Source organism: Bos grunniens, chromosome 1 (assembly GCF_055505025.1).
Source record: "Bos grunniens cultivar Pamir isolate PY7600 chromosome 1, Bosgru_T2T1.0, whole genome shotgun sequence".
Taxonomy (NCBI): Eukaryota; Metazoa; Chordata; class Mammalia; order Artiodactyla; family Bovidae; genus Bos; species Bos grunniens.
The window spans coordinates 50,832,120-50,845,951 of record NC_141165.1 but is presented as its reverse complement, the minus strand read 5'-3'; the positions used below and the strand labels follow the sequence as shown (position 1 = coordinate 50,845,951).

General features: G+C 40.7%; 1 protein-coding gene across 5 annotated transcripts in view; it reads right to left on the bottom strand.

Moving 5' to 3' along the window:
• PPM1L (protein phosphatase, Mg2+/Mn2+ dependent 1L) overlaps positions 1–13,832 on the bottom strand; it is a 331,904-nt gene that overhangs the window by 257,415 nt on the left and 60,657 nt on the right. Inside the window, exon 1 of one of the 5 annotated variants that reach the window (XM_086392721.1) lies at positions 13,264–13,564. The exons of 3 other annotated variants lie outside the window; for them this stretch is intronic. The gene's annotated coding sequence lies outside the window, so the exon portion shown is untranslated. Of the gene's footprint in view, positions 1–13,263; positions 13,565–13,832 lie in introns of those variants that run through there. One more of the 5 variants, XM_086392714.1, reaches the window with a different exon arrangement.

The following is a 13,832-nucleotide window of genomic DNA, read 5'->3' as shown; positions in this document are numbered from 1 at the left end:
CACAGCAGGATCAGCAGGATCCTCTATGACCCACCTCCCAGAATATTGGAAATAAAAGGGACACAAATTTGAGCAAACTGCAGGAGACAGTGAAAGACAGGGGAGCCTGATGAGCTGCTGTCCATGGGGTCACAAAGAGTCAGACACAACTTAGCAAATGAACACACACACACACAACACATAAAGAGAAAAAGTATAACCATTTACAATTTTTCACAACAGATTAACAGCCTCAACATTGCTTTACACTAATACACCACTCATCAACTATTTTTGAAAATGCCCTCACTCTAGCCATCTGTAATCAAGAAGAATATTTAAAAAGATCAAACAAGTAAACAGATGAAAAAAGAAAACAACACTGACTGGTTTTCTGTAAATTAGAACTCCCTTCAACTTTGTCTCATCAAAGGCTATCCTGGCAACCATCCAGGCAGTCAGTGCCTGTACAAATTATGCATGCTAATTTATTTAAATCAAGCTAATCTTATTCTCTTGAGATTAGAGAAGACAGTTCCATCTTATTGTTATGAGTAGTGGTATTTTTTATTTTGTCTTCTAAGATTCACTTTTCATATTCCTTTCTTTTGTCTCACAGGTTTTTGTCTATTTTCTCTTCTTGATCTCATGTTATTTTCCTTAAACATACCTTTTTTCTAGACATTCTAATTCAACTTTTCTTAATTTAACCTTCAAGTTATTTTATCTCAGGCTTCCCTGGTGGCTCAGGGGTTAAGAATCTGCCTGCCAATGCAGGAGACCTGAATTCAATTCCTGAATTGAGAAGATCCCCTGGAGAGGAAAACTGCAACCCACTCCAGTATTCTTGCCTGGAGAATCCCAGGAACAGAGGAGCCTGGTGGGCTGCCGTCTATGGGGTCGCACAGATTCGGACACGACTGAAGCAACTTAACAGCAGCAGCAGCTTTTAGAAATATTTCAAAAGAATGACAATTGTGTTGGGTGATTTCTCCTTAATGTTAAATAGTTTGTAATTAACACTGTTATCAAAATGTGCAAAAATAAACATACACACACAGTATTATGAATCTTTTTAAAAAATCATTTTTTAAAAAAGGCCAGAAGACTTTGTGGTATAATGGGATGAAAACAACCTTCGTAGCCAAAGGACCCCAGTTCTAATTCAGCCTTCAGCTTTTTGCTCCTAAAGCTATCAAGGGAATTAAATAAAATTACAGAGGTAATATATTTAGTGCAGTACCAGACACCTAGTAAGGGTTCAAAAAATAACAATACCATTACTATTAAATGAAGGCATATTAAGTACACAATTCATTTTCTATCCTCCTCAAATTGTTCTAGAATGTAATGGGATTAAAAATAAAAAATGAAACCCACAAAAATAATGAAAAGAGAAGACAATAACAACAAAATCGTGAAAGCTTGTAAAGCCAATCCTAAGTCCTTTGCAGGACTCTTAACTGTACTGTTTCAAACTACAGCTAAATATTTATTATAGTTTTATTATTATTGAAACATTCCTATCTTTAAAACACCAGCTAAGAAGAAAAGTTTTTAAGATTATTCATTAAAACTGCAATCACTGCTTCTGACAGTATAGGACAAGAATACTGGAGACAAGGATTCTAATATATTTCAATTGTTTTAAACTACAGAATTAAAGAAAAATATGATTAGGATTGGGTCTGCTGCTGCTGCTGCTGCTAAGTCACTTTAGTCGTGTCTGACTCTGTGCGACCCCACAGACAGCAGCCCACCAGGCTCCCCCGTCCCTGGGATTCTCTAGGCAAGAACACTGGAATGGGTTGCCATTTCTTTCTCCAATAGTGTTAGTGAAAGTCACTCAGTCGTGTCTGACTCTTTGCGATCCCACTGACTATACAGTCCAAGTAACTCTCTAGGCCAGAATACTTGAGCAGGTAGCCTTTCCCTTCTCTAGGGGATTTTCCCAACTCAGGGATCAAACCCAGGTCTCCCACATTGCAAGTGGATTCTTTACCAGCTGAGCCACAAGGGAAGCCACTAGGACTGGGTAGAACAACCAAAAAACAAAAGCAAATTAAAATGAGGGGTTACCAGAGCTTTACAGATAGTAATAAGCCACTAACTCAATCAGTCACTAATTTGAAGGTTCTCAAAGAGCTAGTTCAGTTCAGTCGCTCAGTCGTGTCCAACTCTTTGCAACCCCATGAACTGCAGCACGCCAGGCCTCCCTGTCCATCACCAACTCCCGGAGTTCACCCAAACCCATGTCCATTGAGTCGGTGATACCATCCAACCATCTCATCCTCTGTCTCCCCTTCTCCTCCTGCCCTCAATCTTTCCCAGCATCAGGGTCTTTTCAAATGAGTCAGCCCTTTGCATCAGGTGGCCAAAGTACTGGACTTTCAGCTTCAACATCAGTCCTACCAATGAACACCCAGGATTCTCTCCTTTAGAATGGACTGATTGGATCTCCTTGCAGTCCAAGGGACTCTCAAGAGTCTTCTCCAACACCACAGTTCAAAAGCAGCAATTCTTCGGTACTCAGCTTTCTTCACAGTGCAACTCTCACATCCATACATGACTACTGGAAAAACCACAGCCTTGACTAGATGGACCTTTGTTGACAAAGTAATGTCTCTGCTTTTCAATACGCTGTCTAGGTTTGTCATAACTTTCCTTCCAAGGAGTAAGCATCTTTTAATTTCATGGCTGCAGTCACCATCTGCAGTGATTTTGGAGCCCAGAAAAATAAAGTCAGTCACTGTTTCCACTGTTTCCCCATCTATTTGCCATGAAGTGATGGGACCGGATGCAAAAAGCTAGTAAGGCTCACCATGTAAAACTTCTCATAAATTTCCCAGTTCATTCCCAATACCAACAACACATACACACCAAGGGGGTTAAAACCTAGAGAGAAACAGAGGGAGGAAAAGGTATGTGCTTTGGGAGGTGATTCTCAGACATCACATACTGCCTTGCCCCTGTTAATAAGAAGCATCAGTCTACAAAATACAGGTTCTCTTTCCAGCAGTAAAGTTAAGGAGCACTCTCTAAAATGCATTATTCACAGGAGTGTAACTTGGTGCAACCAATATGAAGAACAATTTAGTAATATCTAGTAAAGTTTAAGGTGTGCATATCTTATTACCTAGCAATTCCATTCCTGTAAATCAAAAATAAGCTCTTGCATATGTACACGAGGAAGTAGGTACAAAAATGTCTGTGGCAACATTGTTTATACTACCAAAACATAGAAACACTGAAATGCCCATTAACAAGAAAAGAGACAAATAGATCATGGTACAATGTCACAAGGGACAGCAGTGAGAAAGCACGCTACATGCATCAACATGAATGAATCTCATAAACAATTCTGAGCTAGAGAGAGCTGCCAAGGAATAAATGGAGCATTATGCCATTCATTTAACATTTAAGACCATACACAGCAATATAATTACATTTCTTAGAAACACAAACATATGTAGTAAAAGGTTTTTTGGTGGTTGTTTTAAGAAGGAATGACAAACAGCCAATTTAACTAGTGGTGTTACTACTGAGACTGATGAGAAAGAAATGAAATCAAGCAACAGAATTATAAGGGCTAAAATGGTTAACTTCTTATACTAGGTAGTGTGAATAGGAGGGTCCAATGCCTTAAGTATCTTCCTGCTTTTTATATCTTAAATATTTTATAATAAAAATTTAAATCTCAAAAATTCTGAGATTCTCTAGGTTTGTGGCACTAAATATGGAAAGTACAAAAACAAATAAACCAAGAATGATTCCCTCATCATGCACCTTATCTAAATACACAGGAAGAGCTGGTGAATACTAATTTTGTGCCATGATGACAGTGCAATAATGTCTTTTCTCGTAAGTCCAATCCTGTCTAGCTGTGTACTTCACTGTCACTACTAAGGTTATATGAACCTCATTACCTCTCCCCTCTAAGTGGTCTCCTCATCTAAATCTCTGCTCACCTTCCACCTGGACTCCACCTTGCCCCAATTCCTGCTTTTTAAAAATCACTTTAAAATAAGGCACGAATAGAACTAGGATCAAGATTGACAGTGTTCCAGTTCTTGGCCTTGGTGATGGGTACATAGATTTTCCTTACATTGCTAGTACATAAATAAACTAACCATAAAATGACCAAGGATGCAGTTTGTCATGAGGAAAGAACTATTACTAATCAAATCCTATATACCTAAGATCTACTTGAAAACTAATAATGATAACGCCAACTTCACTCTCCAAGCTCCCTCCCCTCATGAATCTTACATGAGAGTGTATAAAGATAATTAACAAATAAATACATAAAATGTACAGTATAATAGACAATGAAACATTTATTTACTGACCAATGACCCTCTCTAGAATATAGGCTCAAAGAGGGCAACAACTTTTTCACTGCTGTATCCGTAGCACCTAGAATACTGCCTGACACACAGTAGCAAAGCATAAATAACTGTTGAATAAATAAACAATATATGGCAAAATAAGTGTTTAATGTTACTTGCCATTGTTGTTATCACCGTATCTGTAACATGGCCTGGCCTTCCCTACTACACATATACTGTTAATGAATGGAAAATGACTTTTGTAAAAGCAAATCACTTTGCCTTCCGAGTAAGTGTGTGTGCTCAGTCTTGTCCGGCTCTTTGCAACCCTATGGATTGTAGACCACCAGGCTCCTCCTTCCATGGGATTTTCCAAGCAAGAATATTGGAGTGGGTTGCCATGCCCTCCTCGAAGGATCTTCCCCACCCAGGGATAGAATTGGCGTCTTCTGTGCCTCCTGCATTGGCAGGCAGATTGTTTTACCACTGAGCCACCTGGGAAGCCCATGCCTTCAAAAACGGTGGAATCCAAATGAAAATTGGATGTCTACAGTCTACCTCCATCAAGCGGGTCTTAAGACTCAGTTTCTTATGCTTTTTTAAATGACACTATGTAATGTTACTAAACCACACATTTCAGTGTACACCAAGTTGATTAAACAGCAATATGTCTATCACTTTCGACCAGACTCTAAATGTCAAGGCAAGACTGCTGGCAGCTCACCAAAAGAGACAGGGCAACAGAAGTCAGATCTGTGCACAAGTGAAACAAAGGAAGGCTTGTTTTTGCTTGTCCCAAAACGTATCAGAAGGTACAATAAAATGAGAGCAAAAGAAAAGCAGTCTGACAAGACCAGATGAAGTTGAAAGACAAGAAGAATCAAATTTTTAATAGTACAACTGTAGCATTTTTCTGTGGGCTATAATTTTCAGAGTTAAAAAACTACCAATTGATTATTTTATTCATTATTTTGATATACTAGGAATGCTACTAAACTGGATAAGGAGTTTCAAAGAACTCCTTCAAACTGAAAGAACTGTAGGACAGTGAGCTCAATAACTCAGTTAGGCATCAGATCAAAGGCATTTAAGTTTATTAGAGCTATGTCGCAAAGGCTTATGTAGGTAGGCAAAGGCTTTCAAATAAATATACTGTCCCAGCAATCTGTGTGAAGCACTAATTTAAAACAAAACATGTCCTGGACTATTCTTCATATTAAGTTTAACCAACTACTCTTTTTTTTTTTTTGGCTGCACCACATGGCATGTGGGATTTTAACTCCCCAACAAGGGATGGAACCCAGAGTGGAAGCTCAGAGTCTTAACCATGGGACTGTCAGGGAAGTCTCACTACCAATTATTCTTAAACTGCAGTTTTGTCTTTGCTCCATAACCTTTCCTTTGTGTTTGATATGGCTCTTGAAAATTTCCTAACCTCTTGCCAAATCCAATGTGCTTAGTTCAGTATGCCATCTTTCCAGAATCTGTCAATATTAAACTTTTTCTTTAAATTCTTTCCTTGTTGAACTTTCCTAACTTGTACATTCTGGTTTTTTCTACTACAATTCTATTTCTCTTTAAACATTCCTGTTCCTTCCAACTTCTAACTATCCCTTGATGAACTCTATTCCATGGTTTTAACCAACAACTCCACACAGTTGATTCTCAAATCTCCAGTTAATTCCCTGTCTCTAGTATCCACTCCAGGCTATAACCAATAAGAGACACTAATCTGGCAAACAGTCTCCTAAACCCAAATATGTACATCTAAACCTGAACTCCATCTTCCAAAACACACCCCTCCCTCAGTCAAACCAACTCCCTTTATCAACTCCCCTGTCTTCCTCAACGGTAGCTAGATAGGGCCCTGGTTTTTCCTCCGGTGTAGACATATATCAGACAGAAAAGAACTCAATACAAAATTAAGGAACCTTGGGAAATGTTTACATTATCTTCCCCTCTCCCCATCAAACCAAGGCTATCCTGTCCTTACAGAGCCTGTAATTAGTTGGGACTGGATTTAAAAAAACAAACAAACCTTCTCTTCCTTTCTTAAATCTCAAAAAATTTTAATTGCATTTTCTTAGGCCAAATTGTACAATGAAAGTGAATTTTCCTTTCCTGTTCATTAAATGTTCCATATTTCACAGGAAAAACAAAACAAAACAAAACAAACAGTTCTCCCTATACTCACAAATATTTAAAGTCCCAATCTATGGATTTCACCTAAAAATGAAATTGCTATTCATCGTAGATATATCATACTCACACATACACACACAATTCACTTCTTTCTCCTTTTTCCTGATAATTTTTATGCTAAAGAAGGAGAAATCAGTTTATTGATAGCTAGGTGTTTTAAAACTTCACCTTTCCTCTGTCCCTTCCTTCACTGAAGGAAAAATTGAGGGTTTGGTATAAAAGGGAAGGTTGTTTATATTTCGACAGCGTATTTTTGTGAGAATGCAAAGAGTAGAGAAGGAGTAAAAGATGACGTCCAGGTAACTGAAAAGTAGTGTTTATACTTAGTATTTCTCTTCCTTTCAGTTCTTGCCATGTAACTTGAACACACGCTCCTTCCTAGGGAAAAAGGGCCCAAGGTATTCTTAATCTTTCACAGCTCCAGTATCTGTCTACAGGATTCAGTGTATGCCCTGCCCTGAGCAAACTGTAAAATGTTTGGTTTCTTTTAATAAAGGTCTTTTTCTGCAAATTTCACCCTTTCCTTTCTCTCTGATCATAAGTATATCTCCCAAAAATCTGGGGCTATCTGCACAGGCCCTTGGAATAATTCCTAATGGTAAAGTGGCAGTTAGTAAGGCCAGTAAGTCATTGAACAAAGTTTATTAAGTACCCATTATGGACAACTTGGACCTTCCTCAATATGTCAATCATTTTTCCTGGGACACAAAGACTCTGTAATCTAAATGTTTTGTTTTTTTAACACTGGATTAAGCAGGTTTCTCAGAACCTATAATATGCTAAAGAGCACCTGGGACTCTTTAAGAGTCCTGGCCAGCAGGGATTCCCAAACTTACTGACCAGCGACCAGCGCTGCTTTTATTGAACACCTATTTATGGTTCTGCAACATGATTGGGGAAAAGTTGTGCTTGGAGAATTCAGGGAAGGCAGAAAGCATTGCTATTGGAGTAGACAAATTAGAAATAACTTCATGGAGGACCATTTGAGCCAGGTCCTGACGGATGGGTAAAGCGTGACTGCAGAAATGGGAAAACGTCACTGAGCATGGGAAGCCCTGGGCACTGCCTCTCTGGTCACTCTCTTCGGGTCATCTACCCACTTCACTTAGGGTGAAGTCAGTCCACCTACGCCCCAGGCTGAACCTACTTTGGAGAAATCTCTATGGTTCAGACCTACCAAGGTTCACTGGTGGCTCAGAGGATAAAGAACTGGCCTGCAACATGGGAGAGCTGGGTTCAAGCCCTGCGTTGAGAAGATCCCCTGGAGAAGGAAATGGCAACCCAGTCCAGTATACTTGCCTGGAGAATTCCATGACAGAAGAGCCTGGCGAGCTACAGTCCATGGGGTTGCAAAGAGTCAGACACAACTGAGCGACTAACACACACACACACACCAAGGCCCCAGATGCCCAACCAGGCATGAAGACCCAGCTCTGAGGAGCAGGGGAAGGCAATGAGACGGGAGATGGAAGGTTGTGAGCTTCCTTCTCATCCTCTCCCTACCTGCTTCCAAAGATTTCCCTATTTTAACTCTCTTTTGCCCTAAGCAAGTTAATATATCTTGCCAGTTGCAGATTTCAAAAGATAAAATCCTTGAAAATTAAAAAATTTTCATGTATCTCTAAACAAAATTTTCCAAATATGTTAACTATACTATTGCCCCTCTTTGTCTCAGATGTAGAGATCTATAAGGCAAGTTGTCAAAAATTATTGCTTTTTATAATAAAGTAGGTGTACAGTGTGTGAAAACAGGACCACTTAATCAGACTCATTCCCTTTACTTCTGAATCTCTAAGGCAAGGGTTATTAGAAAATAGTAGTTTTGAATTTTTTTTTTTAAATGTGTGGCTTAAATACAGGCCTGAAGTTAAACCAGTGTGAAGGGATAGAGAGTACTGTTGGTGGCTGTAGAACAGTGCTAAAAATTTTTTTATCTTATATAAATGAATGCCTATTCATCATTAAAAAAAAAAAAACCCAAAGCAACAACTGAAAAATGTAAAAAAGCCAAATAAGAAAATTAAAACTACCAAGACAATTTAATAATTGCTTTAAAATTGTATTCTGACCATTTACAATAGACTTTTAAAAATATGGTATAATACACACAACATGAAATGTACTCTCTTAATGTAATATTTAAGTGTACAGTGCAGTGGCATTGAGTACATAAAAGAGATTTTGATGTCCAGAACACTTGGGTTTCTCGAGCCATTTGAGGGGGAAAAAAAAAATGCCATTTGGCCCTTAAACAACAAAACACTCTTCATTAATACTGTGTAAGAGAGCTGGACTATAAAGAAGGCTGAGCACCAAAGAACTGATGCCTTCAAACTGTGGTGCTGGAGAAGGCTCTTGAAAGTACCTGCAAGGAGACTAAATTAGTCAATCCTAAAGGAAATCAACCCTGAATATTCATTGGAAGGACTGATGCTGAAGCTCCCATACTTCAGCCACCTGATGCAAAAGGCTGACTCACTGGAAAAGACCCCAATGCTGCGGAAGATTGAAGGCAAAAGGAAAAGATGGCAGGAGAGGATGAGACAGTTAGAGAGCATCTCCAACTCAATGGACAAGAGATTGAGCAAACCCCAGGAGACAGTGAAGGACAGGGAAGCCTGGCATGTGCAGTCCATGAGGGGGTCGCAAAGAATTGGACATGACTTGGCGACTGAACAACAAGTGAATAAAAAGAAAACCCTTACGTAATATTTAAGTAACATCTTAATAAACCCTTCTGTACCTGAAGGGAAAATGCCACATAAATAAAAGGCATTGTAAACATCACCTACTTTCTTCTAAGGTTGGCAGGGACTTTCTCACGTGTGGCTTTCTTCACTTCCTGCCAAATACAGCCATGTGTTACAGATGGAGAACCCTAATTTAGCATTTGCTACCTGTAATCAGAGTGTTAGAAATCCTGGCCAAAAGCCTCATCCCTAAGCACATCACTAAGATCGGACTTGCCAAGCAGCCCCACCCTCCCAGGAAAAGGAGAACAGCCTGATCTTTGCACACCCTCTCAGTTACACCTCTCAGAAACTCATAGGTTGAGTGCAGGCTTCCAAAGGAATAATTCTATCATACTTGTCCTTGTAAAATCAAGCGGTATATAATTACACAGAGAACTTCTGGGCCCCAATCATTTCAAAACAGCAAGCATAAAGAAGATTTGTGGCTCAGACGGTAAAGCATCTGCCTACAATGCGGGAGACCCGGGTTCAATCCCTGGGTCGGGAAGATCCTCTGGAGAAGGAAATGGCAACCCACTCCAATACTCTTGTCTGGAAAATCCCATGGACGGAGAAGCCTGGTAGGCTACAGTCCATGGGGTCGCAAGGAGTCGGACACGACTCAGCAACTTCACTTTCACTTTCACACCCATAACTTCAACCTCCACTGAAAGGTACTCAGGCAGAATACAATGCTTCTGAGTCTCCTAGGTACAAAGCAGAGAAGTTATCTATTTCATTTTCTGAAAAAAAGGAAAAGGAATAGCAGTTTAAATCCCTCACCAGAAGTTACCTGGAAATCACAGCGACACCTTAGGAAAGGGACAGTTAAGGACCATATTCTTTTTGACCCAATTAATGGATACATTGTCCTTTAGGAAAAGCAGGAGAGAAGAAGAAAGAACAGTTCTTGGCAACAAATCAGCATCAAAGGTTCAAATGTTCACAAGTATTTGGATGAGTGCCCAGTGCTTAGGCTCAAAGACATAAACTCTCCTGAGAATCTCAGGTAAAAGTCACGCAGCCAGGATTCAGAACCTAATCTGCCGGACTCTGAAGCCCATGCCTTTCCCACTCTTCCACTGTGCTAACCTCTCTGAGGACACAATCTAGGGCATTCAACTTAAGCTCATAAAGAGAAATAACTTATTGGGAGACTGGGATTGACTGTAGCCCGCCAGGCTCCTCTGTCCATGGAATTCTCCAGGCAAGAATACTGGAGTGGATAGGCAATCTCCTCTCCAGGGTAGTAACCTAAATGGGAAGGAAATCTAAACAAGAGGGGATATAGGTATACATATAGCTGATTCACTTTGCTGTACAGCAGACTGACACAGCAGTGTAAAGCAACTCCGTTTCAATAAAAATTTTTAAATCAGAGAGAGAAAGATCTTATTTATAACATATTAAAACAGAAGTTGACCATGTTTTTCTGTAGATGGCCAGTGAATACTTTAGATTTTGCAAGCCATGTAATGCTTCTGTTGAATATTTATTTTTGCTTTCTCTTGCAGCTTTTTAAAAACATTTTTTAAAAAGTCCTAGCTCATAAGGCTGTACAAAAACTGGCCATAAGCCACAATGTACCAAACCCTGGGTTAGAAGATGAGGTCCAAGCAAGGCTAAGTGATTTTGAAGGATGAGAACTGTATCACTGACTCAGTTTCTTGATTTATCAAGGCACTTTTCACTTCAGAATGGGGAGAAAAAAGGGAGGCCAGAAGATTAGTATTCAATCCAGTCAATTCTTATACATTCCATTCTAAAGTAAAGGGTAAAGAATAGCAGTCCCCTTACCCAGACTCCTTCATTAGAATAGTTTTAGAAGCTACTCAGCATTTATTTCATTTATTTCTTCATTCTATTTCCATGCCTTTGCATATTCCAACTTAGGCATTAATCAGTGACTGAAAATCAATGCTTTCTGCAGTCTAATTAAAAACGACTATTTCAGAGGGCCAAAACATAATGAACAGAAACCTAGGGAGATTCAAGTTGACCAAGGGCTCTTTCAGTATGATCAAAGGCCTCAGGGGTTCTGCGATTTGAAATTATAAAAAATATTTTCCATTCACTTTATGACACTTGTAAAACAGGCTTTTGAACACTCCCTGCAATTTGCAATAATCAAGTCACCCTAACAGATGTTGCAAAGAGGATCCAGTTCATCAACCCTAGAGCACATAATGAGATGCATTTTAAATGACATTCAGATTTCACTATACAAGCAAAAATAATCTACAACTTATGACCTCCTTAATATTTTCTTTAGATATTAAAACTTGCATCTAGGACTTGCTCTCAGACCATCCTTAGCATATGCAAGCCATGTGCCCTGTCGGTTGTTGGCTGGCTGACCTCTGCCTTGGTCTGGGCAATGCAAGCTTAGTGCCCGCTCCAAGAGTCTCTGGTTAAAATATTTTCAACTATGCTGATTCATGCCCAGCTGTTTGGGAGCTACAAAGTAGAAACAGAAGATGGCCACCAGGGGCCAATTTAACAGCAACAAATGTTATTTTCTCTGCTGAACTAAACAAGTTGGAAACCCAAGACTCCAGATTCCAAAAGCTGGCACCTAATTTCAAAGATGGCATGTGGAACCACACAGCCCAGTCCACAGGTAAATATATACAGGCCAATTTTGATCACAGAGACAACCAGCAAATTAGGGTAGGAATGAGAGCAATGAAAGCAGCTCCCTTCTCGAATTTTGCCCCTTTTGTCCAGTTGCATAATCCCCTCTTATGAAACCCAAGACTGTCAGGAAAAAGACCTGGCCCAAGACCTACTAACAGATTAAACAGGACTAGAAAAAACTGACCAACTGCAAAAGCCAATTAATTACAAAGTGCAAACAAACATGGAAAGTGCTTCCTTGTGTACAAAGGGCATGGCAACCTCAGTCATGATGAAGATCCAGCACCCCAAGGCTTGAAGGTTATGTATTTTACATTCAGTATATCACATGATCATCATAAACTTGTAAGAGAGGAAACAGCACCCCCAATTTAGAGATGATAAACTGAGGCTGGGGAAAACATATCCAAAATCACACAAGTAAGAAAGCCAAGCTGGGGAATTCCAACTGTGTCCGTCTGGGATCAAACTTGCCCTTTCATTTCATCAGGCTTTATCTCCCACAAGAAAAATAACAAAACAGAGCATAGAATAGAGAACATTCAGGAGTTATACAGACAGGTGGTATTAGTAAGCAGCAGGGCTCCAAGCTCAGGCCAGACTCTATCATTCCATCAGAGAGACAGCAAGAGCAATCCAGAATGCAAAGGCCATAGTTACAAATGACATCATACTTGGCAACAACCATCTTCCCAAAGTCAGTTCCCTACACCCAGCACTGTCAACATGAAGCTAGAAACCAGGTACAAAGTGTGGAGAGCTGGGACTCAGTTGGCACCATGGGATTCCAGGGTAGGGGGTTGTCACCTGCCAGGAAAGGTAACCTGGACCCCATCCACCAAGAGGCTGAAGCTGTTTAAATACTGTCTGTCTTGGCTCTGCTGCTGCTGCTGCTAAGTCGCTTCAGTCATGTCCGACTCTGTGCGACCCCATAGACGGCAGCCCACCAGGCTTCCCCGTCCCTGTCTTGGCTCTAAGGTAGTTCAAAAACTAAAGTTGAGCCTTCAGGGGAGAGGGCAGGAGTTTTAAGACAGGACTGACAATTTTTTAACCTCAGGACCAGGGCAAATACAATCAACTTTCCTTTCCATTTCTTCGCATCGATGACCTTCACAGAAGGCCAAGTCTCTACAACCAAAAGAATAGAGAGAATCAGGATAATAACCTAAGAAAACTTTAAAAAAAGAAAAAAGAGAGAGTATTTTGCCAGAATTAGATCAGAATTTTGTATTTCCAAACACCAACCCCATGCTGACAGAGCTGGGCTCTGGGAGCCAATTCTGAGAGAACCGTGGTGCCAGGCACGCCAATATTAGCAGCTGGCATTCCCCAGCCCTTGCTGCTGGCGCTCTCACCCTTGTGAGGGCTACTGCCACACTTCTTACCCAAGGCCCCCAATCAAACAGATGAAGTCAGTCCTCGGTCGTGTGAAGTGGAAAGCAAGGAAGCTGGCAGCAGAGGTGGTGAACAGAAGGGCAGGGGGCCAGGAAGGTGAAATGCCCTCACTGGTGGCCTTCCCCTTCTGTCCAGAAAGAAGCTGCTCTACAAATACATGGGTAGGGGGAAGGAAGCCGCAGGAGCTCAAAATTCAAGCCCTGATTCACTAGGCTCTGACTGAGGAGAGACCCAGCTGAATGCACTGGGCTGACTACATGATTAATCAGTCCCTTTCTCTGCTCTGTGACTGAAGCCATGGTCTCAAGACTTGTAATTACATCCCAGGTGTCCTTGGGCACCTGAAGGTGATAGCCAGGCTGGGCAGAGCTTCAGATCTGGCCCTCCTGGAGTGGCTGACTCTCCCACCGGGTCAAGTGATGCCACTGCTACAGGTCTGAGAAGAAGCCAGCCAGGTTCAAGAGTGGGATTGGGAGGTGAGAGCAAAGCTCCTCAGGCAGCCCCACTAACCTGACTCTCTCCAGAAGCCCAGCACCACCTCTCTCCTCCCACAAGGAGG